A 26,970-nucleotide genomic window follows, 5' to 3' on the forward strand; every position below is an offset into this window, starting at 1 on the left:
AAATTTGTAATGTAGCAAAATTACTGATAGATTGAGAGTTTGAGAAAATAATGTCTGAGGCTTGGATAAAGTACTGATTCTTATTTAGAATGTGCAAACCCAAGGCACTGAAAATGAAGCCAAAGAGAAGAGGGGCTGAGAAGGAAACAAGTTAATGCATTACTGCAATGAGCTCTTCTCAAAAGGAGTCAGGAAAAGACTAAGCCACTCAGCCAAGAAGTATGCCTCCAAACCACTTGTACTTATAAGCTAGACCTCAGAGCAACTCACATGAAGTAGGAAAGAGAGAAAACTCATCAACCTACCTCTTTCCTACCTCCTAATTCCCATGGTCGATTCATCTTATACAGTGGTAACTTTCCTGCAATTTGCAGCTGTGTCATTTGGTCCCTTTGCTGTCCGGCAATTATATGTTTGTTTCTGTTCAGTGGGGCACTCATTGTGGAATAACTACACGAGGCTTAGTAAATTTGATCCAGGTAGGGCCTCTAACCCAAGGATCAGAGCCACTCTGTCTTTAGCTTATAGCACATGCATGCGGGTGGACAAGCAGGCCACTGCTTGTTGAATGCTCCCTCTGGTGTGAGTGCTGTCTGATAGACATTAATTTGAGTCATTAAGACCATCACTCATATGTACATCTTGAAAGGTCTATCCTTATTCTACCCATATATCTTTTCCCTTGGCAGGGAGCCAAATCAGTCTTGATGAGAGTTCATATAGTTAAGTCCCTCTAATATTTTGCCTTCTTGCAATTTTTTAGTAGTAAATGTTTTTTTTGGCTTTACCACCAGACGGCAATCATAAATACCCTTCTCTTATAATCTACAACATGTGGGAGGGTTTGAGAATCCAATTACCTTCTGAAACAAAGTGTACATGCTATAATGAAAACTATTTAGTGTCATGAAAATGGTTATCAGAAAATCCTGATACCATGTGTATTATCACAACTCTATAACTATATCTCAGCATAGACCTGCTTTTCTTTGCATTTTATTCCTGACAATACAATGTGCTAGCTACACAAGCTTATAGTTATTAGAACATTCTAAAGTTTCAATTGAAAAAAGTCATAATAATCTTGACAATACATAGCTTCAACTTGAATTAACTTTGATGAGTTTTGAATCATCAATACTTCTATAGTTGGGGCTCTCTAATATTTTTGATGCTTAACATGTAGTCAACTGATTTCTTCAAGACAACAGTCACTAACAAGTTACATTTTAGTACTATGTTGTTTTCATTTAATTTTTTTTTTAAAGTTGGTCACCACATGTCAAATATCAAATTTCTGGTCTCCATGCTTTACTTCACTTGAACCATATTATGCACCAATCATGGCCTCATAGAATTTTTTCCCTGCCCTTGAAATGTACATTGTCCCAAAACATCACTTTTTACAAATAACAAAAGATTTTAAAAATGCAATTAAGTGTGAAACAAACATGAATTTCCTCGGTTAAAGAGCCTCTTTCTGGAAGGAAACAAGTAATTGATTAAAAACCCATGAATGTTTAATCATAGAATGAGAATTAAGCCTAAACTCAACTACAGTGATACACCAAATCAAAAACATAAAATCACAATCCCTGAATAAGTATTGACAATTTATAAGAAAAGATGAGTGTTGGGGATTGAATCATGCTTCGCGTAAGGACATGTTTAAGTCCTCACCCCTTGTCCTATAGGTATGAACTTATTTGTAAGGAGGACCTTTGAAGGTATTATTCGGTAAGGTGGAAACACACTTGTGAATAGGATCTTTTAAATCTTATTTAGATGAGCAAAATTGAAAGCAAAATTTTATTTTATTTTATATTTATTTTGTAATTACATTATTTTAACATTAGCAATTTTCCTCTGATTACACATTTCTGGAGAGTCCTTATAAGCAGGGGAAATTCAAATGCTGTCAATCAGTCAAAAACAGAAATATGAGAAACCAGATAAAGTCCTCACATTTCAAGGATTCCCAACACCAGAACAGACTTTGGAGAAAGCATGGCTTTGCTGATATATATATATATATATATATATATTTTTTTTTTTACATAGACAGGCACTGGGACTTGAACCCGAGTCCTCTGGCTTTGCTGATATCTTGATTTTGGAATTTTCATTTCCCAAACTGTAAGTCAATAAATTCCTGATGTTTACACCAACCTGTATGTGGTATTTGTCATAGCAGCCTGGAAAATTAAGATGAAGGCAAATAAAGGATCTATAAAAATAGGTATGCAGAACCTAATGAAATAAAGCTACCTAAAATGTAATTCAAACCAATATAATAAGTAATAATATAAGGTGATTCAAGTAATTCCTCTAAGTATAAAAGCATTATCTTTTTTATTTTAACATTTTAACATAAAAAACAACATAATAGTGCATAAAGAATCATCTTCATTTTTATTACAAGTCTAACTATATGGAATAAACGATATCTGTTAATACCAAACAACTAAAAATATCTATTTTTGAGTCATAATGATATTGACAGAAAATAATATTAAGTAATAGTAAATCCATTTATTTTCAAAGGGTACACCCGGATTAAATTCATCACTGTTAATAATTTTATACTTAGAATTATTTCATAAATTCAAGATTTGAGATCCCTAAACTGTCATAATTTAAATTCTTTAGTAAATATGCACATAATTTCAGGTAAAAATTTTTGATGCATTCAATCATTATAGGAATGTGCATAAGTCTTTCTAAGCAAATAAATTCAAAGTCAATTTATGGCAACTCAAAATAGAGACTACACAAAATCTAAATGGACATAGAAACACTGCTGATCCAAAATGATAAATTGCATCCAGCTAACAGTGCAGAAAATAAGTCATCATGAATAAATATATTAAAAGAATGCCTTGAATAGTTTGAGAAAATCCTCTAAATCACAACCTCAACTCCATCTCTCATGTCAGCAACAGCATAGATGCACACATTGGTAAAAATGATCAAGTTTAAATTCTGATAATGAAAGAAGGTTTAAATATGATTAGAACCTCGAATACCTAAATTTCCTAGTGAAAATTTTGGAGTCAAAGTAATGTGCAGAAATAATTAAAACATCCATGATAAATTTATTACTTCTTTTTATAATATACATAAATTTTGAGGTCAATATATTTACTATTTTAAAGACTTTTTTGCCAGAACTTCTAATTGTTTTTATAAGCATGTGTGTGCATGTGTATGTGTGTGTTTGCACAATCGAAAATGATTTATATATTTTTTCATATATGTGTTTGTTGAGAAATGTAGTGAGTAGTTTAAAAGGCATGTTCAAGTCGCAAATGCTGGTTTGCAGGTGTGAATCCATTTGCAATTAGAACCACTGAACATGTTATTGCCCAAACTGATGCCCGAACTGATTGAAGATGGGCCTTAATCCAATATGACTGAAGTTCGTATAAGCAAAGGTAATTGAAAACAGAAAACTAAGCCACTAGGAGCAGCCAGATGTTGAAAGTCAACATTACCCAGAAAAGAAAGAAGAGAATGTCACATGCATTACTGTGTGACAGAAAAGTCAAGGAATCACAAAGATGACAGTCATCCACAAGATACTAACCCAGGGAAGAAGCAAGCTTTCTAGTCTCTGAAATCTTGTGCCAGAAATCCCTGTTGTGATGCCCACCGTTATACAGTATTGGTTTCAGCAACCAGGTAACTAACACAATATCCAAGCATTGTGAATTCTGAGAAAGAAGGGCGATTGTCTGCTTTGTTGAACTCTAACCTCACCACCTAAAACAGTGTTGAGCAGAATAGAGACCTCCAATAAACAAGTACATTTATAGAATACATGAGTTAATAATTTAATGAAGAAGTGAATACATAAAAGCAGAAAATATTTTGCAAATAGTTTTTTAACTCAAATGTTTTTAAAGCAGACGGTATTCAGAAACTCAGAATAATATGCAGACTTATTTTATTTCACTTCCATTATTCCTCCTTTTAAACCACAGTTCTAAATGGTCTTCTTAGGGAATCCAGGAGAAGGTGACACTTAAATATTTCTTTTTCAACCAGAAAATAATGGTTACCTAATTTAAAAGTTGGCTTCATGAAATGTTCCCTGAGAAATGTATCTTACTAAAAAATAAGTTATTGCTGAAATTTGAGTTTGTTGAATATATGTATTATTATTCTCTCAACTTGTTTTTTTGTTGTTGTTGTTCTAGATAGCTCTCTATTGGTTTTGATGGAATAAACTCTCTTTAATATCTAAGAGGACATTTTAACCCTTTTTTAGCATTCTTTAGTAGTTTCATTTTTTTTAAATGAAAACGTGTTTGTTGCTAGCATCTGGCCTTATGTCTCCTTTTATTGTTTCCTTTTATTTTTAATGTTCATATTATTCATAAACTGTTGATGTGTTTGTTTTTACTTCTTTATCCTAGGGTAAGGTAGTTCCAAATATTTGTCTGTTTTATTGAGATATATTCACAACCATAGTATCTACCCAGCATATAGAAACAATGGTTTTTAGTATAATCTCAGTTACGCATTCACTACATCAATTTTAGGATATTTTCATCACTCCAAAACAAAAATGTCCATAACCTTCAGCAGTCACCTTTCAATTCTTCTATCTTTCCACAGCCCTACATAACCACTGACCTAATTCTGTCTCTAAAAATTTATTTTATTTGCATTTTATAAAAATTTAATGTTATTATATGTAATAATTTGCATCTAGTTTCTTTCATTTGGCATAATGTTTTTTCTAAAAGAAATTGTTATTATTTTTAATGTGACATTGTAAGTTTACAGAAAAGCCAAGTAAAATATACAATGTTCCCTTATACCCCCATTACTGACACTTTGCATTAATGTTATCTTTGCTAAAATTGATGAAAGAAGTTGAAAATATTACTGTTAGTTATAGTACATAGTTTACAGTATGTGTTCTCCCATATGCCACCTTATTATTAACACCTTGTAATAATGTAATACATTTGTTATAATTCATAAAAGTGCATTCTTATATTTGTACTATTAACTACATCTTTCATCCACACCAGCAATCTGTGTTATACATTCCCATATTTTATCCTCTAATATTCCTTGTAATAATATATAGGCCCCCAAATTCTCATTTCAACCACCTTCACAGACATAATTCAGTGCTGTTAATTATACTCACAAAAATGTACTAGTCTCACCACTATCCATCTCCAAACATTTACAGTCGTCCTAAATTGAAATTATGTACAAATTAAGCATCAGATCCTCTTCCACTACCCTCTTTACCCTGATAACCTATATTCTAGATTCTAGATCTATGAGTTTGCGTATAATAATCAGTTCATTTCACTGAGATCGTACCATATTTGACCTTTTCTATCTGGCTTATTTCACTCAACATCATGTCAAGGTTCATCGATGTTGTTTCATGCATCAGGACTTTAGTCCTCCTTGCAACTGAATAATATCCCATCATACATATATACCGCGTTTTGTTTATACATTAATCAATTTAAGTACACTTGGCTTGCATCTGTCTTTTGGTAATTGTAAATAATGCTGCTATGAACATTGGTGTGATACATCTGTTTAAGTCCCTGCTTTCAGTTCTTCTGAGTATATACCTAGGAGTGGGACTGTGGGATCATATGGCAATTCTATACTTAGCCTTCTGAGAAACCACCAGGAGATTCTCCATAGGAGTTTCCATAGGGGCTGCACCATTTCACATTTCCACCAGCAGAGAATAAATGTTACTATATCTCCACATCCTCTCCAACAATTTTAGTTTTCTGTTTTTATAATAGTGGCCATTCTAGTAGGTGTGAAATATCTTGCTGTGGTTTTGTTTTCTATTCCGTTAATAGCTCATTATTTTGGGCATCTCCTCATGTGCTTTTTAGTCATTTATATTTCATCTTTGAAAAAAATGTCTATCCAAGTCTTTTCCCCATTTTTAAATTAGGTTGTTTGTCTATTTATTGTTAAGTTGAAGGATTTCTTTATATATTCTGTGCATTAAAGTCTTATGGGATATGTGGGTTCTAATTATTTTCTCCAATTACTTGTGTTGTCTTTTCATGTTCTTGACAAAGTCCTTTGAAACATAAAGTTGTTGTTTCTTTTAAATTATAAGGAGGTTCCATTTAACTTTTTCGTTTGTTTGTTTGTTGTATTTTTTGCTGCTTGTGCTTTGGATGTAATGTCAAACCATTACCTACCCCCAAATCCTGAAGATTCTTCCTACATTTTCTTCTGAGAGTTTTATGGTCCTGGTTCTGCTATTTAGGTGTTTGATACATTTTTTTTATCCATTTTGATTTAATTTTTATATAAGATGTGATATAGGGGTAGTTTCATTTTGTTGCATATGGGTATCCAATTCTACCCCAGCACAGTTTACTGAAGGGACTACGGCAGTCTTGTCAAAATCAATTGGCCATATATGTGAGGGTGGATTTCTGAACTCTTGATTTTATTTCATTGGTCATTATATCTATCTTTACGCCAGTACCATAATGTTTGACTATTAGACCTTTGTAATGTGCTTTAAAATAAGGAAGTGTGAGTCCTCCAACCTTGCTCATTTTTGGCTGAGGTCCCTTATCCTTCCAAATAAATTTAATAATTGGCTTTTCTATTTCTTAAATAAGACTGTTGTAGTTTTTATTGGTATTGCATTGAATTTGTAGATCAATTTGGGTAGAATAACATTTTAGTAATATTCAGTGTTCCAATTCATGAACATGGAATTTTTTTAGGTCTTTGATTTTTTTTAGCAATTTTTTTTTTAGTTTTCTGCTTAAGCCCTTCCTTGGTTGCATTAATTCGTAAATATTTGAATCTTTTACTTTGTATTGCAAATTGAAATTCTTTTTGTGATTTCCTTATTAGATTTCTTATTACTAGTATATAGAAGCAGTACTGATTTTGCGTGTTCATCTTCTATTGTATCAGTTTGCTGGTTAGTTATTAGCTCTAGTTAGTTTGTGGTAGATTTTTTTTTTTTTTTAGAATTTTCTGAATATGAGAATATATCATCTATAAATAGAGAAACCTTTATGTCTTCCTTACCAATTTGGATGCATTTTTTTTCTTTTTCTTGTCTAATTGCACTAGCAAGAACTTCCAGTCCATTGTTGTATAAGGTTAGTGACAGTGGGCATCCTTGCCTTATTTCAGATCTTAGAGGGAAAGATTTCAGTCTTTCATCATTAAATGCAATGTTAGTTGTGGGTTTTTATCATGTTGAGGAAGTTTACTTCTATCTCTACCTTTCAAAATATTTTTGTAAGGAAATGATCCTGAATTTTGTTGGTTAACTTTTCTGCATCTATCAAAATGATCATGTGGTTTTCTCATTTGATTTGTTAATGTGCAGTGTATTAATGTGTTAGTTTGTTAAAACTGCCAGAATTCAATATAACAGAAATGGAATGGATTTTTTTTTTGTACTGTCTTTTAAAAAAGGAGTTCATTCAGTTGCAAGTTTACAGTTCTAAGGCTATAAAAATGTCCAAACTAAGACATCCAGGGAAAGATACCTTGATTCATGAAAGGCCAATGTGTCTGGAACACCCCTGTCAGATGAGAAGTAGCATGGTTGGCTTCTGCTGGGGTCAATGGCTTCTTTTTTCAGACAGCTTCCTTGGGGGTGTCTTCTTTCTGCATCTCCAAAGGTCTCTGGCTATGTGAGATTTATGGCTTTTTCCAAAATGGTTCCCTCTTAAAGGACTCCAGTAAATAACCCACCCTGAATGGGTGGAAACACATCTCCATTAAAACAACTTAATAAAAAATATCCCACCCAACAATACTGAACCAGGATTAAAAACTTTACTTTTCTGAGGTACATTACATTTTCAAATGGGCACAATGTCCATTTGTGCCCTTGCCTTCAGTTCCTCTGAATACATACCTAGTAATGGGATTGCTGAATCACATGGCAATTCTTTATTTAACTTCCTGAGAAATCAACAAACTGCCTTTCAGAACTGCTGTACCATTTTACATTCTCACCAAAAGTGAATAAATGTACCTCTTTCTCCACATCCTCTCCTTTCTCCACAGCGCTTGTCAGTTTCTGGGTTTTTTTTATAATGACCATTCTAGTGGGTGTCAGATGGTATCTCCTTGTAATATTGATTTGCATTTCCTGAATAGACAATGAGGTCAAGCATCTTTTCATATGTATTTTAGCCATTTGTATCTCAGCTTCTAAAAAGTGTCTGTTCATGTCTTTTGTCCATTTTTAAATTGGGTTATTTGTCTTTTCTTTGTTGAGCTGAAGAACCTCTTTATATATTCTGGATACTAAACCCTTATCTAATATGTGGTTTCCAAGTATTTTATCCCATGGTGTAGGGTGCCTTTTTACTTTCCTGACAAAGTTCTTTGATGCATATAAGTGTCTACTTTTGAGGATTAAACCATTAATCTATTTATTTTTTCAGTGCTCATGCTTTAGGTGCAAGGTCTAAGAAATCACTTCCTATTGCAGGATTTATAGGATATATACCTACCTGTTTAGGTCTTCAATCCATTTTGAGTTAAGTTTTATATGGGATGTGAGATATGGATCATCTTCCATTCATTTACATGTGAATTTCCAGTTGTCCAAACATCATTTATTGAAAAGGCTGCTTAGTCCTAGGTGGGTTGTCTTGCCCACCTTATTAAAGATCAATTGTTCATACATGAAAGGGTCTATATCTGGACACTCAATTTGACGCTATTAGTCAGTATGTTTATCTTTATGCAAGTGCCATGATGTTTTGACTTATGTAGCTTTGTAAAATACCTTAAAGTCAGGCAGTGTGAGTCCTCGCACTTCTATTTTCTTTTTTATTATAGTTTTAGCTAGTTGGGGCACAGTTCCCTTCCAAATAATTTGGCTATCATTTTTCTATTTCTGCAAAGAAAGTTGTTGGGATTTTAATTGATATAGCAATGAATCTATAAATCATTTTGGTTAGCATTGACATCATAATTATAAGTAGTCTTACAATCCATGAACATAGTATGCCCTTCCATTTATTTAGATCTTATATGATTTCTTTTAACAATTTCTTGTAGTTTTTCTGCATATAGTGTTTGGTATCCTTTTAAAAAAGTTTTTTCTAAGTATTTTATTCTTTTGGTCACTGTTGTAAACGGAATTTTTTTCTTTATTTTCTCATGTTGCTCATTACTAATGTATAGCAATATTATTGATTTGGGGGTGTTAATCTTTTATGCTGCCACTTTGCTGTACTCATTTATTAGCTCTAGTAGCTTTGCTGTAGATTTTTCAGGATTTTCGATATATAGCATCACATCATCTGCTTACAGTGGAATTTTAATTCTTCTTTTCCAATTTGCATGCCTTTTATTTCTTTTTCCTATCTAATTCCCCTGGCTGGAACTTCTAGCACAATGTTGAATAACAACGGTGACAGTGGTCATCTTTATTTTGTTATAGTGTATTACATTCGTTAATTCTATTGTATTGAACCAACCTTGCATATTTGAAATACATTCCACTTGGTCTTGGTGTATAATTCTTTTAATATGCTGCTGGATTTGATTTGTACATATTTTGTTGAAGATTTTGCATCTACCTTCATGAAAGAGATTGGTCTGTAACTTTCTTTTCTTATAGTATCTTTGTCTGGCTTTGGTATTGTGGTATGATTGGCTTCCTAGAATGAGTTAGGTAGCTTTCCTTCTTCCTAAAATGTTTTGAAAAGTTTGAGCAGAATTTGTACTAATTCTTTCTTGAATGCTTGGTAGAGTTCACATGTGAAGCCATCTGGTCCTGGAGTCTTATTTTGGGGGAGCTTCATGATGACTGATTCAATCACTTTACTTGTGATTGATTTATTAAGGTCATTTCATTCTTCTTGAGTCAATATTGGTTGTTCACACCCTCTAAGAAGTTAATCCATGTTGTTTAGTTTTTTAGCATATAGTTACCCACAGTATACTCTTTTTCTGCCTTTATTTCTAAGGCATCAATGTTTATGTCTCCTCTTCCATTTCTGATTTTGTTTATTTGCATCCTTTGTCTCTTGTCTCACTCTCTCTCTCTCTTCCTCCCTCCCTCCCTCCCCCCTCTTTTTCATCAGCCTAGCTAAGGGTCCATCAATTTTATTGATTTTCTCAAAGAGCCAACTTTTGGTTTTGTTGAATTTTTCAATTGATTTCATATTCTCAATTTCATTTATTTCTGCTATAAACTTCATTTTTTATTTCATTTCGTTTGCTTTGAGTTTTAATTTGTTGTTCTTTCTCTAATTTTTACTTTTAATCCATTAACTAATGTAATATACTATATCAATAAGTCAAAGCAGATAAACAACGTGATCATCATGATTGATGCAGAAAGGGCATTTGACAAAATTCAATATCCTTTCTTGATGAAAGCAATTCAAAGGATAGGAACAGAAGGTAATTTCTTCAACATGATAAAAAGAATATATGAAAATCCCGCAGCTAATGTCATCCCCAATAGAGAAAGACTGAAAACTTTCTCTCTAAATAAGGAACAAAATAAAGATGACCACTGTCACCATTGTTATTCAACATTGTGCTAGAAGTTCCAGCCAGGGGAATTGCAGATGATGTGATACTGTATACTATATATCAAAATCCTGAAAAATCTACAGCCTTTTCAGAGCTGGACCCCTGCTCCCTGGGTTTGGCAATCAAGAGCTTGAGTTAATATGTTGCACTATGCAGTCCCAGGCTTTATTTATCCCTTTTCTTGGGGTCTAGGCCCTTTTCCAGTATTTCGCTCTGTCCAACTCAAAAAACCTTTTTTTCTTTTTTTCCATCAGCCCGCTCCCTCTTTGCTGGCACAAAAACTCCTGTTCCTTTAGTGCTTATTCCAGGTTTATCTGTGCTCTGGGTCTGTTTTCAGTATTCAGATTTTGTTAATTAATTCTACAATTAGAACTTGGTTGAGCCAAGCCCTTGCTACTAGTAAATTCTTTTCCCTTTGGGGACTTAGCCTGCCATGCCCTGGGGAAGGGATGCCAGTCTCTGCAGCTTGGGAGATGTATTCTCAGTTATTTCCACATGGTATGGAATGGTGTACACTGTGTGTCTGGTCACTGGTGTATGCTGTGTGTCTCCCCAGCAGCTATTCCATACAGATCCTGACTATTTACTAACAAACTAACTTCTACATCTCACTATGCCCCACCCCCCCGTTATCACTTTTTATTTGAATTTAACTTCAACTTTTCCTTGATCTTAGAATCTTGAATCCATTTCAAAATTCTAAACACTGATATTTCCAAGTGACAGTGTCACAGTAACTTTCCTATAGGAAATTAGATTTTCCTGGATATAGTTTTTCTTCCCAAATTGATTCTAGAAGTCTGCCTATTGATACATTCAATTTCTTAACCTTACAGTAGTATATCTTTGCCATGTTCTCCCACCATATGATGTGAATTAATGTTCTCCTAAGGCTGTGTTCTCATATGCCTCTTGACCTCTAAAAATGGCACGCCTATATTCTGACATTTCTTAAAATTAATCTGTGATAAAAATCCACCACTTTGAAATCTTACCTAAGTCTTTTGAGCCTAAATCTGGCTGAGTTTAATGCTTATCCTTACTCTATATATCAATACAAATCATGCAAACAATAGTGTTTGTCTTGTTATATTGTAATTGATATTTACTTTATTTTCTTCTCTACTACATAGAAGGTGAGTAATGTATTTTGGATTACTAGCTTCCAACATTTATTGCAGGTTTGCAATATATCATAATACAAATAAATGAGCATAATAACTGAATAAACAAAATACTAAAATAGAATTATATATAAATGATATATAATTAGTAGCTTTTTGTGGAAATAATTTTTATCTTTAAAATGAAATAAAATATGAAACATATCATACACTTCTTAGCATTCATATTTAATCTCTCTCAAAGTTATATATTAGTACTATTGATTTCATTTTAATCTCCAGTATAGTTGAAAATATATTTGATTCTTTATTAGAATTTAATGAGCCCATGACTCCCCCTACACAATCCCACCTATCCAAAGTAACAAAATTATATCCAGTTTAGGTAATGTGTTTTGACTAAAAAATTTTAATGACTCATAATTTTACTTTGTGGTAGTTAAAAGAACTAAACTAGATGCATGTTTGTATAATGAATTTTTCTCATTAGAATGAAATGTTTCAATAGAATTAGATTTATATGGAGCTATTGCATAATAGAAAGAAATGGTCATTGAACCTGAAGCTGGCAGCTTCTACCAGTGATATGAGAAATGGGAGTAGGGGTGCTATGATACCTGTTGAAATAAACTTAACATGGTTAACAGTTGGAAAAAAAAAAAAAAACCTTGGACAGATGCCTGAGCTAAGGTCGCAACACCTGTAATTTTGTTCAACAAATATAATGATGATCGAATACAACATTACTTTTCTGGTTTTTATTAGATTGGCATAGGGAAGAAAATAGATCATCTGTGATATGGGGAAGTTCGAAAGAATAAACATTTTATATAGAAAGAGCAAGGTGTGAGAATTTCAAATGGTCACAAAAGAATGACAAAATCAATTCTTTTTTTTTTTTTGTCATTTTTATCCAATCCCTTGTGGGTAAGTTCTCTGTTCAGATGAGGCATATCAAAAGCTAAAGAATAAATGGAAACACCATGCATCTTTATTCAATAACTGCAAACTACAAAATTAAAACTCTCGGTTATCCTTAAAATTAACAGTGTTTTAGTGTTTATTGTGGATGACTATACTTAATATATTAAAAGTGCTTGCAATACACTTTTTTGGGGGGAGGATGCATGATCCAGTAGTCAAACTCACGTCTCCGACATAGCAGCTGAGCATTCTACTGCTGAACAACCTGTGCACCCTGCAATATTCTTTATAAACTTCCTGTAATGCAGAGCTATTCCTTGAGTTTTCAACATTCTTAAGATATAATAGTTACAATTAAACAGCTTTTACCAACTATTATATAAAGTTTAGCTAGTAATCAGATTTCTGTTTTAGAAGTACTTGGGTTGTTATTTTCTCCTTCATGTGATAATGAGCTTGAAGATGCCATAGGTGCTGCAGAAAAACAAATATGAGAGCTTAGTGTAAAAAATACATATATATAAAATAATTGAGAGAAATCATTTTGTCCCACTGTGTGAATTTCCTATTGGAAAAAGAGCAGATCCCAAAGATAAGGGAAAAGTCATATATTTTTTAACTGTATATTTTCTTGTATCCATATTGTGTTCCTACTCCATCACTATTGCTGAGTAGAAAATCAGCAGCAACAATCCCTGCTGAGAGCTGAAGGGTGATATTAACAGGGTCACAAGTCTGGTTATGCTTGGGAGCTGATGGGGGGAAAGGCCTATTGATTTGTTTATTGGCAATTTTTCCTTACTGCTAGGGTATTGCCATTCAGGAAGAGAACATTAGGGAAAAAGAGCAACTCTTTGAGCAGATGTACTGGTCGTCAGTAGGTATGATAGATAACAGAAAGTGGTTAAGACAGATTATAATATGAGAGTTTCTAAACCTAGGCAAACTCCCACAAAAATGCTCACTGAACTCCTCCAGAGATTCACCTAACCAGCTAAGAGTGTATCTAGCCCAAGGGAAATGAGCTCAATGGTTAAAAATATCTAACAACACAATTGGCCTGAAGGAGACAGAAAGTTAAGCAAATAGAACAGAATAATGTACCTAGTAGAATATGAAGTAAACTTAAGTATCTGTATATTCTCAAAGAGTTTGGAATTATTAGAAATAATTAGGAAGTCCAAAATATGTAGCAAGAGAAAATCCTGGTTATGAAAAGATAATATGAAACCAAAAACTCAGGTGATAAGTTAATGTCAGAATGAATAGAAACAGAGAAGGAATGAGTGAGATGCTATGATAAATAAGTCCAAGATTTATCCCAGAAGGTATAAAGCAAAGAAAAAGAGATGCAATATATACAAGAGCTCTTAAGGGTATGGCATTTATATCTAGAAGCATTATCATCTGTGTGATAAAACCTCAAAAAGATGTTGTAAAATACCAATGGCAAGGAGGAAATATTTGAAGAAATGAGCAAGCGTTTCCTTTATTTAAGGGAGACATTAGGCCTTAAAATGAAAAAGCAAATGTTTTTTCAATACGTAATAATAAAGACATCACTCAGCCATACTAAACTAAATATTAAGAATAAAAAACACTAGGAGACTCGCGTGCCATGCCAGAGACCTAGGTTTGATTCCCGGTACCTGCCCAAGCAAAAAAAAAAAAAATCACTAGGAGAAAGTACTAAAGAAAAATCAGTTCACCCACAATAAATAAATATAAATTTGAGATAAGATTGATCAGCAGCATTATTGGATATAAGATGACAATGGAGTAGTATTTTCAGAGCAAAGAAGGAAAATAACTCCAATTCTTATAGCAGGTTCAATAATTATTTAAGTTTGGTATTAAAATAAAGGTATTCCAAGTCACAGAAGATCCTCTTGAAAAAAGATCTTGGAGAAATACCTCACCAATAAAAGAAATCCATTCCCTTTGATAAGATTAAGGCATTCAAATAACACTTTTCAAAATCCGGGCTTTCCTATTTATAGAACCTTAGTTATATAGTGTAAATTATTAAAAATTCTCACCTGTAGACTTACCTACATAGTGAAAGACTTAAATACTACTTTCACCACTGAGCAAAAAGCTGTGGGTTGTCTAGGTCTTTGATTTACTAGTAGAGTGAACCCGGACTGACTCGCATTTTTTTTCTTCTGTCATCTGCTATGTGGACAAATTGGGAAAGTTACAGGAGTCATTTACAGACAATAGAGCAACAAATATTGGCACTAAGATATACATCCAAGAACAACATAGCTGACAAATGGAAAACTTCTCAGTTCCCTGAAATTAACTCTGAGTCACTCTATTTGTCTTATTTTCTACAGATTTACTGTAACAAGAGACACATAAACCCCTATCAGTTTATGTTACAATATTAGAGTTTTTGTCATTTTCAACTAAATAAATTCCATGCAAAAAGAAAAAGATCAACACATCTGGTGGAAATCAGGAAATAGGAAAAATAAATTATTCTATTAAAAAGGCGGTGAAATAGAACACATGGAATAACAGAAATAAAATCTTTTTATAAATGTGCCGAACTCACAAAACAAAAGGTACAGGCTCCAGAAATGGTCAACAAATATAAATAAAAACAAAAATAATTTTGAAAACCCACCAGCATGATTCATCAACTCATCATTTATGAAAGAAACATGCATATGGTTAAATGAGAAACCAGAAGATGGTTAAATACAGAAAGCTTGAAAAAGAAGCAGCAAAGGTGACTGAAAGGCAAAGAGGAGAACAAAGTTTTTAACTTTTTTATTGCATAATATAGCATACATAGAAAGCAAATTTATTACATTAAAAAAGACAATTTTAAGGCAAAATACCATAATTGTCAAAGGAAGACATTTATAGATATAATTCAATCATTAGTTTGAAAAATGAATAGTTTTTCAGTGTTTCATTTAATCCTGACTTCTTTGGGGCCTTGAGGAGACCGAGGTGATAATTTAAACAAATCACCCACCCCATCAAATTTACATTTTATTACATTTTTATATTTGGTTATGCATGTTATTCAGATGTGGAATGCTTGTACACTAGATCTCAATCCTTCCTACAAGCCTTTCTTTTGAAATCACCCCTTTCTCTACTGCCTCTTCATGTCTTCCTTCTTCATAAAATCTTTATAGAAATATCATTGAAATATCATGGTGAATATGGTAAATGTTTGAAATAGTATCCACTATCAATCCTTACCTCCTACTAGTGTATATTTCAAGACTGAAGAAGCTGGAAAGCTAAAAATTTTATTTCCAGACAACCTTGTGATTGGTGTTTTGAATTTCAGGTAAGTTCTGCCAGTTAGATGCGTGGTGGGAGGTTTCAAAGCAGAAGCAGGTAAGTATCAGGCCTTCTCTTCCACCTATGATTGTCAGATGGTAAGAGTCACAAAGACATTGGAGCTTTTAGCAGCAGCATTTCAAATATACCATTAGCTCAGTTAGTGTAAAGGCGTGAGTGGAGGAGTGTCGACATTGGCTGGACTCAGTGTTCCCACGTCTGAAAGACCAATTTCATGGTTGTCAAGTGGTGATTGCAACAGTTGCAGCTGCTTCCTGATTCTTGAATCCCAGCCACCTTAAGTCATTATACTTGGACTCCTGTTTCCCTGAATCAATCATGGGACAGTCAGAGAATGGAATTCGTCCCAAGCATTTTCAATGAAGAACTTTTATTGAAAAATGTATAGAGGTGATGGCAGGAGTAAGAAAGCACATGCAAAACATCATTAGAAGGAGTTAGCATCCTTAGGGCTCAAGAGGCAAGAGAATGAAAAATGTATCTGGAGCCCAGAAAGAGCTTAACATGTGGAGGAGACACTACGTGGTAAATGTTGAAGTTTGCAGGCTCATAGCATCTACTAGAGGTGTTGTTGGAGGAAGTGGCTGTTTAATTGTTAGTATTAAATCCTGTCTGTTTAAAATAGTTGAGTGGTTTCTGTAATAAATTTCTGAACCCTAAATAATAGAGCTTTCTCCTCTATTCCATATCCCTACCATGACAATTCTTACACTATTTTCTTTTGCTACATCTCAAAAGAAACATATATACTCCCTATCTTTCTCTTTTTTTTTTTTTAATTTTCTATTGCATTCAATCCACATAGATTTTCATCCCCACTCCTTCTGACCAAGTTCTTGTCATAGAGTTAGTGGCTTTTATTTAGTCAAATGCTGTGCTTGATAGTCATTTTTCATTTGTCTTGACTGTTTATTTCTTCACTTTGTGACAGCACTCTATTGTTTTCCACCACTATAAGTCATTTCACAGAATCCATTATTGAAATACCATTATCATTTCAAACACCAAAGATTTGGGAAATTTCCAGTCCCAGTTCTCAGATTTCTCCTATATTTATTTCTTCTTATCTTTGCTTTCTGGCTAGCTAATCCAATGGTTTTACATCTAATCTGAAGACTTACAAATTTATATCTTCAGGACCATCTCTCCATTGCATATACAGGTGTCTCCCCAGTATCTATATTTCTATGTATTAGTTATTTTGAATGTAACCAACTTGACCTTTCCATATTCATCCCTTTTCACTAAGTAGCAGTCCACATTTCTGGTGTTTAGATTAAAATTCTGAGTCATCTTTGACCTCTTTCATACTTTATTGGGTATATGTCACAGAATATTCCTTGATCTATATTTAAATACATCCAGAGTCTCTTCACCTCTCACTTTCTCTGCTGCCACTACTTTGACCTAAAGTTACTGGGTTACCAGGATGTGATCTGCCTGATGCTACCATTTCCCACCTTAGTTTATTCTTCTGTGGGATATTTTACCCAGTTCTTTTGGACACTTTGTGCAGTGTAAGTAGTAAACTGGTCATTTGCTGAAAGTCATTGTTTCACCCGAGCCTATGTTCCCAAGAGTAATTCTGTGGTAATTCGTTCCACAGATTTTGGCAGAGTAAGCAGGGTGCATGAGGAAGTATGAAGTAGGTTGATTTGGGGGTCATTTTTTTCACTGCTCATGCATACCTTTTATACAGGAGCATCCTGGGAAACACAGGACTCATGGCTTTGTGTTTACCAGCCTGGGTAGAGGTATAGAGCCACAGCTTGGAAACTTGGAGTATTTTGTTTTCTTTCTCTGTGTGTGTGTGGGTGGGGGAGCATGGTGATAAATGGGACATGGTGGATTAAACATCCCCCATGAATGCCTGGGAGTTGTAAACTGAGATCAGTGAGGTTGGGGCTTCCATGACCAGACCTACACACTGCTACCTCATGGCCTCATATCTATTCTCATTTAGGAGCAGAAATACCTGCATTCAGGTTACCCAGATTGATCTTGAAGTTAGTGTGAGAGTGGTCATTATTCAGGAGACCATTAGAACTGAAGATGGGGACCTGGAGGCAAAAATGAAAGGAGGAGCTTTTACAGCGGAGGATATTAAGGGTATGGTAATATTGCTAGGGGCAGAAGCCTGGAGCAGATCTCTTCTTGTGACTGTCCCAACTTTATAATGAAGGGGTCACTACGACCTGATCAATCTGAAAGGGGTCAAACAACAAAATGATTCTCCTAGTCAGAGCACACCTAGTTTACTGCCAATCACATAACAACTTTTTTCAATAAAGCTCTTTCAATTCTCAGGCAAAAAATCTTACTCATTTTTACTAAATATTATAGATTTTGCTGTTTCTTCCAACTATTGAGAAAATTGAATAATAAAGTCAGTTAAATTTTGCGATATAAGTGCATTTGATGCCTAAATAATCTTTCTTTAACACAACAAACATTTGAACTTAATATTTCTTAATTTCATTTAAAAAGACTTACTCCTCTAGAATCAAGATGCCATTTTTTTTTTTTTTTTGGTATTTTGTATGGGAGAGTCACTTTTCATTATTTTTCCCACGTGAGTAACCCCTTATTGCATCACCATTTGTTGATTTTTTTGTTTGTTTGTTTTTATTTGTTTGTTTTGCTTATTTACTTTTTGAGAAGTGCATGGACCGGGAATTGAACCTGGGTCTCCTGAATGGCAGGCAAGAGTTCTACTACTGAACTACCCAAATACTAATTTTAAAGTGTCAATTATCAATCAGATTTAAGGTAAATATTCCCAGATAACATCTCACTTCAATGAACAAATAATAATCTTGGTTTTGAATCAAAGTTAGATATTTAGGTTCAGAATTCAGCTTTTCAGTTAGTTACAGATCCTATAAAATATTCGAAAGCTAGAAGACATCTGTCTTCACTGTCAAATAAGAGATGTATATTTTAGAAACAAATTTTGGTGAATTGTTTTTCTTACTTTGTATTCGACCGAATACATTAGCAAGTTAAAAACTTTTCAAATAAAAAATTTGTGGAAGAGAGGAAATTATCTTTAAATTTACTTGTGTAAACTAGTGGAGATATTGTAATGAATGTTATATAAGTAGAAAGAAAATAGTGATAATTTGGGGGATATTTCCTTATGTTTGGAGAACATATGAAACATATATACACAGTATACATATGATAATATGTAAGGAAGAACAATGAATATATTAATTTATTGCCAAGGGTCTCAACTTATCATTGTGGCTTTTTGTTTAGACAGCTTTTTCCTATTTTAAATATTTGCATAGTTTGTTTTTCATTTTAAGCTACATGTGTCTTTCTTTTAGTGGGCATCTAGTTATTTTGAAATACGTAGAATTATGGTTTCATGTAGTTAAGAAATAAAAATGATTGCATGAATTGAATTCAATTATGAAAGCAAACAGTATACATGAAATTAAGAGCATATTGTGATTCATGAATTAAATGCATTTGTATAGTATAACACAGGAGAAATGTCAAGAATGCATGCAAAACATGAATATGACACAATGAACTTACAATACCAAAGATTATTAATGCTACAATGAAGTTTTGTATTTTTTAAATTTTTCTTGATTGATTTAATTGTAAAAAAATATTAATACTGGTAAAATTCATATTTTTATTTATAAAAGATGAGAATAGCTATAAATAATTAAAAAAACAACCATGATATATATTGCATGCAGTATATTATAAAACTTTTGCATAAAATATCTCCTACAAGTACACTATAATTGTCTCTGAACAAATAAAGTGATGACTAAAATATCAGTAGCATATTGTAGAATTTCTACTGCATACCTGCAAAACAGGCATCTCATACTCCACTTCAAGTCCCTCCAGGTTTCACTTGCCCAGTCTCAGTTCATCACAACTGTTCTGACTATGACTTCAATCAGTATGAATGAAAATGGTTCTGCCTAGTGTTCACAATCCACAACATTGCCTCTCTCACCAGGGCTTCTGTACAAACTTGATTTGTGAAATACCAAAGGATCCATTCAACATCCATACCTATGCAACTTGAAATACAGGAGAGCTAATGTTCTATGGGATTAACATTTGACAACTGGAAAATAGGGGCAAGCAAATGAATTCTTCCCTTTTCCTTCTGCTGTCAGAGTTGGTATACAGTTGTTCAGAAAACCTATTTCTACAAAATTGCTATCAAACCCTGCAGAGCTCAGTAATGCACCGAATATTAGCTTCCCCACATCTTCTTTGTCACTTGCTTTTTCCTTCACTCCTGATTCCTTGGGATTTTAATCCCCAATGCAATTGTAATACATTAGCTTTTACTTTCATCTCTACTTGTGAGGGCATTCACATCAAGATAGTTGATTCCAGGAGTGTTCCTAAAACCAGAACCTCAAGATGGGATTTGGGAGCTAGAATACTCACTGGTCTCACAGAAATGAGTACAATCGTTTTAGTTTATGGGAGTTAATACCTGACATACAGTGCAACAAGATTATTATCGTATTACTAGTTGTTGTGTTTGGCATGTTAACTGTTGACAAATGAAGTAACAGTGGGTCTTGAAGAGCATGGAATCAATTTCTGATACCTTGCTTAAATCTGGATCTCAAAGATTTGTTAATATGTTTTCTTCTGGAAGTTTTAAAAGTTTAACTTTTAAGTTTAGAACTGTGATCAATTTTGAGTTTTGTTCATTTGTTTGCTTTTTTGATGATGCAATTTAAGCACTAAAGTTCATTGTCTCCTATAATTGTCCAAGCAATATTTTGCAAAAGACTAACTTTTCTCCACACAATTACTCGCTAAATTTGTTGAAAAACAATTTATGTACATTTCTTTTAGCCTTTCTGTTATGTTTCATTGATCTCTAAGTTTATCCAAATTTTAAAAATTAGAAAAAGGAAAATATTATCATTTTAATTGCTAGAGGTTTTGGGTAAGTATTGAAATAAACTAGTGTGAGTCATACAATTGATTTAATCCGAATACAAGTTTTATTGCCTGGCCTGGTTCCTTTGCATTTCCAAATAAATTTTAGAATCAGCTGCCCACTTAAACAAAAAAGGCTGATATGGGTCTGTAGATCAATTTGGGGAAATTGAAGTCTTACTATATTGAGTCTTTTGATCTGTGAGCTCAGTGTATTTCTCCATTTATATAGTTTTTCTTTAATTTCTGCTAGTAGAGCTTTATAGTTTTCATTTTACAGGTTTTGTACATACTTTATTAAATTTATATTGAGTTTTTCATGTTTTTTATCCCAGTGTGGTTTTGAATTCAATGATACTTTCTGTGAAGCTATGTTAGCACAACTTTTGTCCTTTCACTGGTGATCTATCCATTCTTCTTTGAATTTTTTAGAATGTTTTTCTCTGTTTTTATTTTGCTCTCCATAACATTTTCTTTGCCTGAATTTTTCCTTAACATTTTTTATTTGCCAAGCTACGAGGCCTTTTAATCTAGTGCATGAATTATCTTTATTTTATGAAATCAATCATATTTTCAAGTGTTTGCTTGAATCTATTTTTTTTTTCTTTTTTATGACTCCTGTTCATATCTTTCCTGTTTCCTTCTGGGATACTACTTCCATATAGTCTTCTCATTCACTTAGTTATATAGTAATTCTACCCAATTGCAATGAATCGCATATCTTTACTTCTATTAATTTTCATTTCTAAGCTAAAGTTCTTCTATCATCTTTTCATTTGCATATGCAGCTCATGTTTCTTCTTCTTTTTTTTTTTTTGGCATGTTACTAAGCTAACTTCAAATTTTTGATTGACCAATTCTACTACTGCTACATCAAATGAAATATATAATCTAGTATGTTGTATTTCCTTTTAGGTACCACCTTGTGCTGGCTTGAAAGGATGTAGGCCCCCTAGAAAAAACATGTTTTAATCTAAATCCCATTTCATAGAGGCAGAATAATCCCTATTCAATACTGTATGTTTGAAACTGTAATCAGATCATCTCCCTGGAGATGTGATTTAACCATGAGTGCTTGTTAAACTGGATTAGGTGACTACATGTCTCCACCCATTTGGGTGGGTCCTGATAAATTTCTGGGATCCTGTAAAAAAGGAAACATTTTGGAGAATGAAGGAGATTCAGAGAGAACAGAGCAGAATGACATAGCCACGAGAGGCAAAGTCCACCAGTTAGCGACTTTTGGAGATGAAGAAGGAAAATGCCTCCCGGGAAGCTTCATGAAACAGGAAACCAGGAGAAGAAGCTAGCAGATGATGCCGTGTTCACCATGTGCCTTTCCAGATGAGAGAGGAAACTTGACTGCATTCGCTATATCCTTCTCTCACTTGAGAGAGAAACCCTGAACTTCATCAGCCTTCTTGAACCAAGGTATCTTTCTCTGGATGCCTTTTATTGGACATTTCTACAGACTTGCTTTAATTGGGACACTTTCTTGGCCTTAGATCTGTAAATTAGCAACTTATTAAATTCCCCTTTTTAAAAGCCATTCTGTTTCTGGTATATTGCATTCCTGCAGCTAGCAGACTAGTATACTACTGTAGCCATGATTCAGTATTTCTGTTCTCCCTTTTTTTAACAAACCGTTATCTTTGTAATTATTGCTGATTTTATCTTTCTGAACTGCATCCTTTAGAACTCCAATTGTGTTGTGTAGATTTTTGTTCCTTCACCCCTCCTTCCCTTTCTTGTCTTCTTTCCTCCTCCCTGCTCCTCTCTATATATTCTCCATTGTTTTTAAATGCACATTAATATGTTAATTGATTTGGTTACATAACTCTCAGTTATCCATTGTTGCCTCACAGCTTCACAAATTACATTACACATTTCTTCATCGCTCCTGTGAAGAATTTTGTATCTTATCTAATTGGCATTTACTTTAATTGATATTTATTTTTCCCTTTTTCTTAATTTCCTCTTAGGCTTTCATGTTTTACAAATTCACTGCAATGATTCTAGGTCTAATTTTTATATATATTTATTTATACTTATTATATGTTCTTATACTGTAATTTGATTAGTGGTTTCCTTTCAGGAATTCTAGAAAATTCTCAGTCACTTTCTCTTCACATTTCTATTTTCTATTCCTCTATGGCATGAACTAGACATTTTAGAACTTCTCATTGTATCCTTTTCTTCATTTTCACGTTTCCATATTCACTTTCATATTTTCTTTAATATTGTTTCTGTGTTGCCCCCTGAATAATTACTTCAAAAAAATGTCTTCCAGTTTATTCACAATTTAGCTATGATTCATATGCATTATTTTATTTTGTCAACAATTATTTGTATCTTTAATTTTCTGTTTTTTTTCAAATCTTTGGGAATTTTTTCAATGTATCTAATTCCTTTGTTATTTTTTAAAATTTATTTATCTATTTTCCCCTTGGTTAATATTTTAATTCCATATTTTAAATTTTTCTAAAAAATTCACAATAATCACTCTCAATTCTGTATGTAAAACTTTCATTACATAAAATCAGACTTTTTTCATGCTATGCACTACTTAATGTGGATTTTTCCTATGTGTTGGTGATTTTCCTTTGAAAATTTATATTTGGTTATTTTACTCTAGAAAAAAATTTAGTTAAGGGTCTTGCTATTTCCCAAGATAGAATTTGAAATTGATTCTACTGTGACTACAGTTCTCAACATACTTCTCTTCACCGGCGTCGGACTTCTGCCATGCAGAGAGTTAGCCTTCCTACTCTCCTCATTCACCACCGACAATTTCAATTTTGTATTTTCTCCAAAATTAGCACTACATTTTTTCACATTTCAGCTCGCCTTGTATTATGGACCTGTATCTTAGCAGACTAGCAATTTCAGTAAAATGATATGTCATTTAGAGCTCAATGATGTGAAGCAAGACATTCTTTCAAAGAATCTTCTCTGCCAGATATAAAGTTCCAAATCCATTCACTTTTCTTCTTTATGTGGAGGAATACTTAAGTAGAAAGCAAGGTATATTAGATAATATTAAATAACAAGGAAGATCATAGTGTGATGCTTATATATTTATTTAAAGCTTATTTGAAGCTTTCCAAATACCGGTGTTTGAATTTTTTTCCTTATACGTGATGCAACATATCATCAAATTTTATGCTATAAACTTAAAACATACTCTAGTGAAATATTTTGAAATTTGTTAGAAAGCAACTATCATCCAAGTTTTCCTTAGGATACACTGTTTGTGTTGTAGAGTCTTATGGGTCTTCTTTTCAATTTTTTTCCTCATAACATTTATAGAAACTAAAATTTCTCCTTTTAACCTCATTAAATATATAATTCAGTGGTGACAATCATATTCTCATTCTTAAGTTACCATCGCCACCATCCAATATGAAAACTATTCCATCACACCAAATAGTAAGATTTCTGGGCCACATAGGAATTCCATACTTAGTTTTCTGAGGAAGAGCCAAGCTATTTTCAACATACTACATCATTTTACATTCTCACCAATAATGAACAATTGTTTCTATTTCTCCACATCTTCTTCAACACTTTTTCATTTTTGAACAGTAGCCATTGTAGTGGGTTTGAAATGATAGGTCTGAAATGGTGTCTCATTGTGGTTTTGAATTGTGTTTCCCTAATGATGCTAATGATGTTGAATTTTTTCATATGCGTTGTGGCCATTTGTGTATCTTCTTTGGAAAAATGTCTATTCAAGTTTTTTGTCTAATTTTAATTGGTTTGTTTCTATTTTGTTTCTCATTTGGTTTGTTGAACTTTAAGATTTATTGATGTTTTTTGAATATTAAACCATATTAGGATATGTGGTTTCGTATTATTTTCTCCAACACTGTAGGCTCTCTATTTACTTTAATGATGAAATTCTTTGATTTTCAAGTTTTTAATTTGATGAAATCCCATTTATTTATTTATTTTTCTTTTGTTGCTTATATTTTTGACTCCAAGGCTTAAATATTATTGCCTAAATCAAGGCTCTGAAGTGCTTCCCTATTTTTTTCTCTGAGAGTTTTAGTGTTTTACATCTTATATTTAGATTTAAATATAATCTTATACTTAGATTACCTCAAAATTTGAACAGTTTTGAGGTAATCTTTGAATATGGTGTGAGGTGGGGTTCCTTCTTCATTCTTTTGCATGTGCATATTTAATTTTCCTCCTCCATTTGGTGGAGACTATTCTTTCATCATAGAGTTGACTTGGCACCCTTGCCACCAAACAACTGGCTCTGATGTAAGGCTTTATTTCTGAATTCTCAATTGAATCCCACTAGTTAATATACCTATCCTTGTGATAATACCATGCTGTTTTGATTACTGAAGGTGTGTAATTAATTTTAAAATTAGCCCTCATAATCCATTATTTATTTGCAAGGTTTTTGGCGTATCCATGGCCTCATAGCCTACAAGATATATAAATTATATGATTGGCTTCTTAGTTTCGGCAATAAAGACTGTTGAAAATTTGATTGGGATTGTGTTGCATCTATAGATTGTTCTCTGTACAACTGACATTTTAATGATATTTTGTCTTCCAATGCATGAACATGGAAGGTTCTTCCATTTATTTCAGTCCTTTTTTATTTATTTTCACAATGTGTGGTAGTTTTTCCACGTATAAGTTTAATATCCTTAAAGTTATTCTGAGCTATTTGATTATTTTAATTGTTTTGTAAATGGATTTTTTCTTGATTCTCTCTTGAGATCGTACACTGATAGTATATTTAAAAATGTCAATTTCTGAGTGTTGATTTTCTGTTCCACCAGCTTGTCAAGATTATTTATTTGCTCTAGTAGCTTTGCTGTAGATTTTTCAGGATTTCCTGTATATAGGATTATGCTACCTATGCATAGGGAAAGTTTTACTTTCCTCTTGCCAATTTGAATGAATCGTATTTCTTTTCTTCACCAATTGCTTTTGCAAGAACTTCCAGTACAATGTTCAATAGCAGTGGTGATAGTTGGTGCCCTTATTTTGTTTCTAATCTTAGAGGGAAAGTTTTCAGTCTTTCACCATTAAGTATAATGTGAGCTTTGGATTTTTCATATATGTCCTTTATCATGTTGAGGAAGTTTCCTTCTATTTCTGGTTTCTAAGTGTTTGTAGTTGTTGTTGTTGTTGTTTTAACCAAAAAGTGGTTCTGGATTTTATCAAATGCATTTTCTGCTTCAATAGTGATGATCATGTACATTTTCCCCCTTTGTTCTATTGATTAATTTAATTTTTAGCTCCAGAGACAATGTATGGATGGCATAGCCAGATATCTAAGAGGAAAGGTATATTGTAATTGCTCTTCCATTTCTTTCCCAAAAGGACCATTTACTTGGGTGATGACATAATAAGAAAGAGGAAAAGACAGATGTGTTTGACCTATTGGAAACAGATTCTGAGTTGACGTTGATTCCCAGAAACCCAAAGGGTTTAATGCTTATGGAGTCAGGAATTAAATTGGCTTCTAACTTAAGTCTTATTCACAGTGTATGTACTGGGTCTATGAATCTTCCCAGTGTCCAGTTCTCCAGTTCCAGAGTAGTAGTTGGAATTGATTAATTTGTTTGCTGGAGTAAACTTCACAGAGGATCCTGTAGGGTAAGACCTATTAAAGTATAAAGGTCAAATGGGAACTTCTGTAACTCTCTCTTTGCTTATCCAAATAGAACATCAAAACCTCATTACATTCTTGGGGGGGGATGGACAAAATTAGTGCTCCCTGTAATACTGTCATTTAATTTACCCCTTCAAAAACAGTACATTGTTAAGAATGCACACAGACCAACATAAGCTCAGCTGAGTAGTAACCTGATCTCAGTAGATGTTTTGGATGTATTATTTCCAGAGTATATAATATACCTCATGTATTTGTTATATAGGAATTTTTTGTTTGTTTGTTTTCTCTAGGTCATTACAACTATGAATGGAAAAGTACAACAACTCTAGCCTGAGAAAAAATACTTTTACCAAGGGCTCAGATCATTCAGGATTGAAAATTTGGGTTGCCACACCAGGTGATGCACTAAGACCTGACAATACGATAAATTATGGGGTAGAAAGTTTAGGAAAAAATACAGTGATT

The sequence above is a fragment of the Tamandua tetradactyla genome, chromosome 9, assembly GCF_023851605.1.
Source record: "Tamandua tetradactyla isolate mTamTet1 chromosome 9, mTamTet1.pri, whole genome shotgun sequence".
Taxonomy (NCBI): Eukaryota; Metazoa; Chordata; class Mammalia; order Pilosa; family Myrmecophagidae; genus Tamandua; species Tamandua tetradactyla.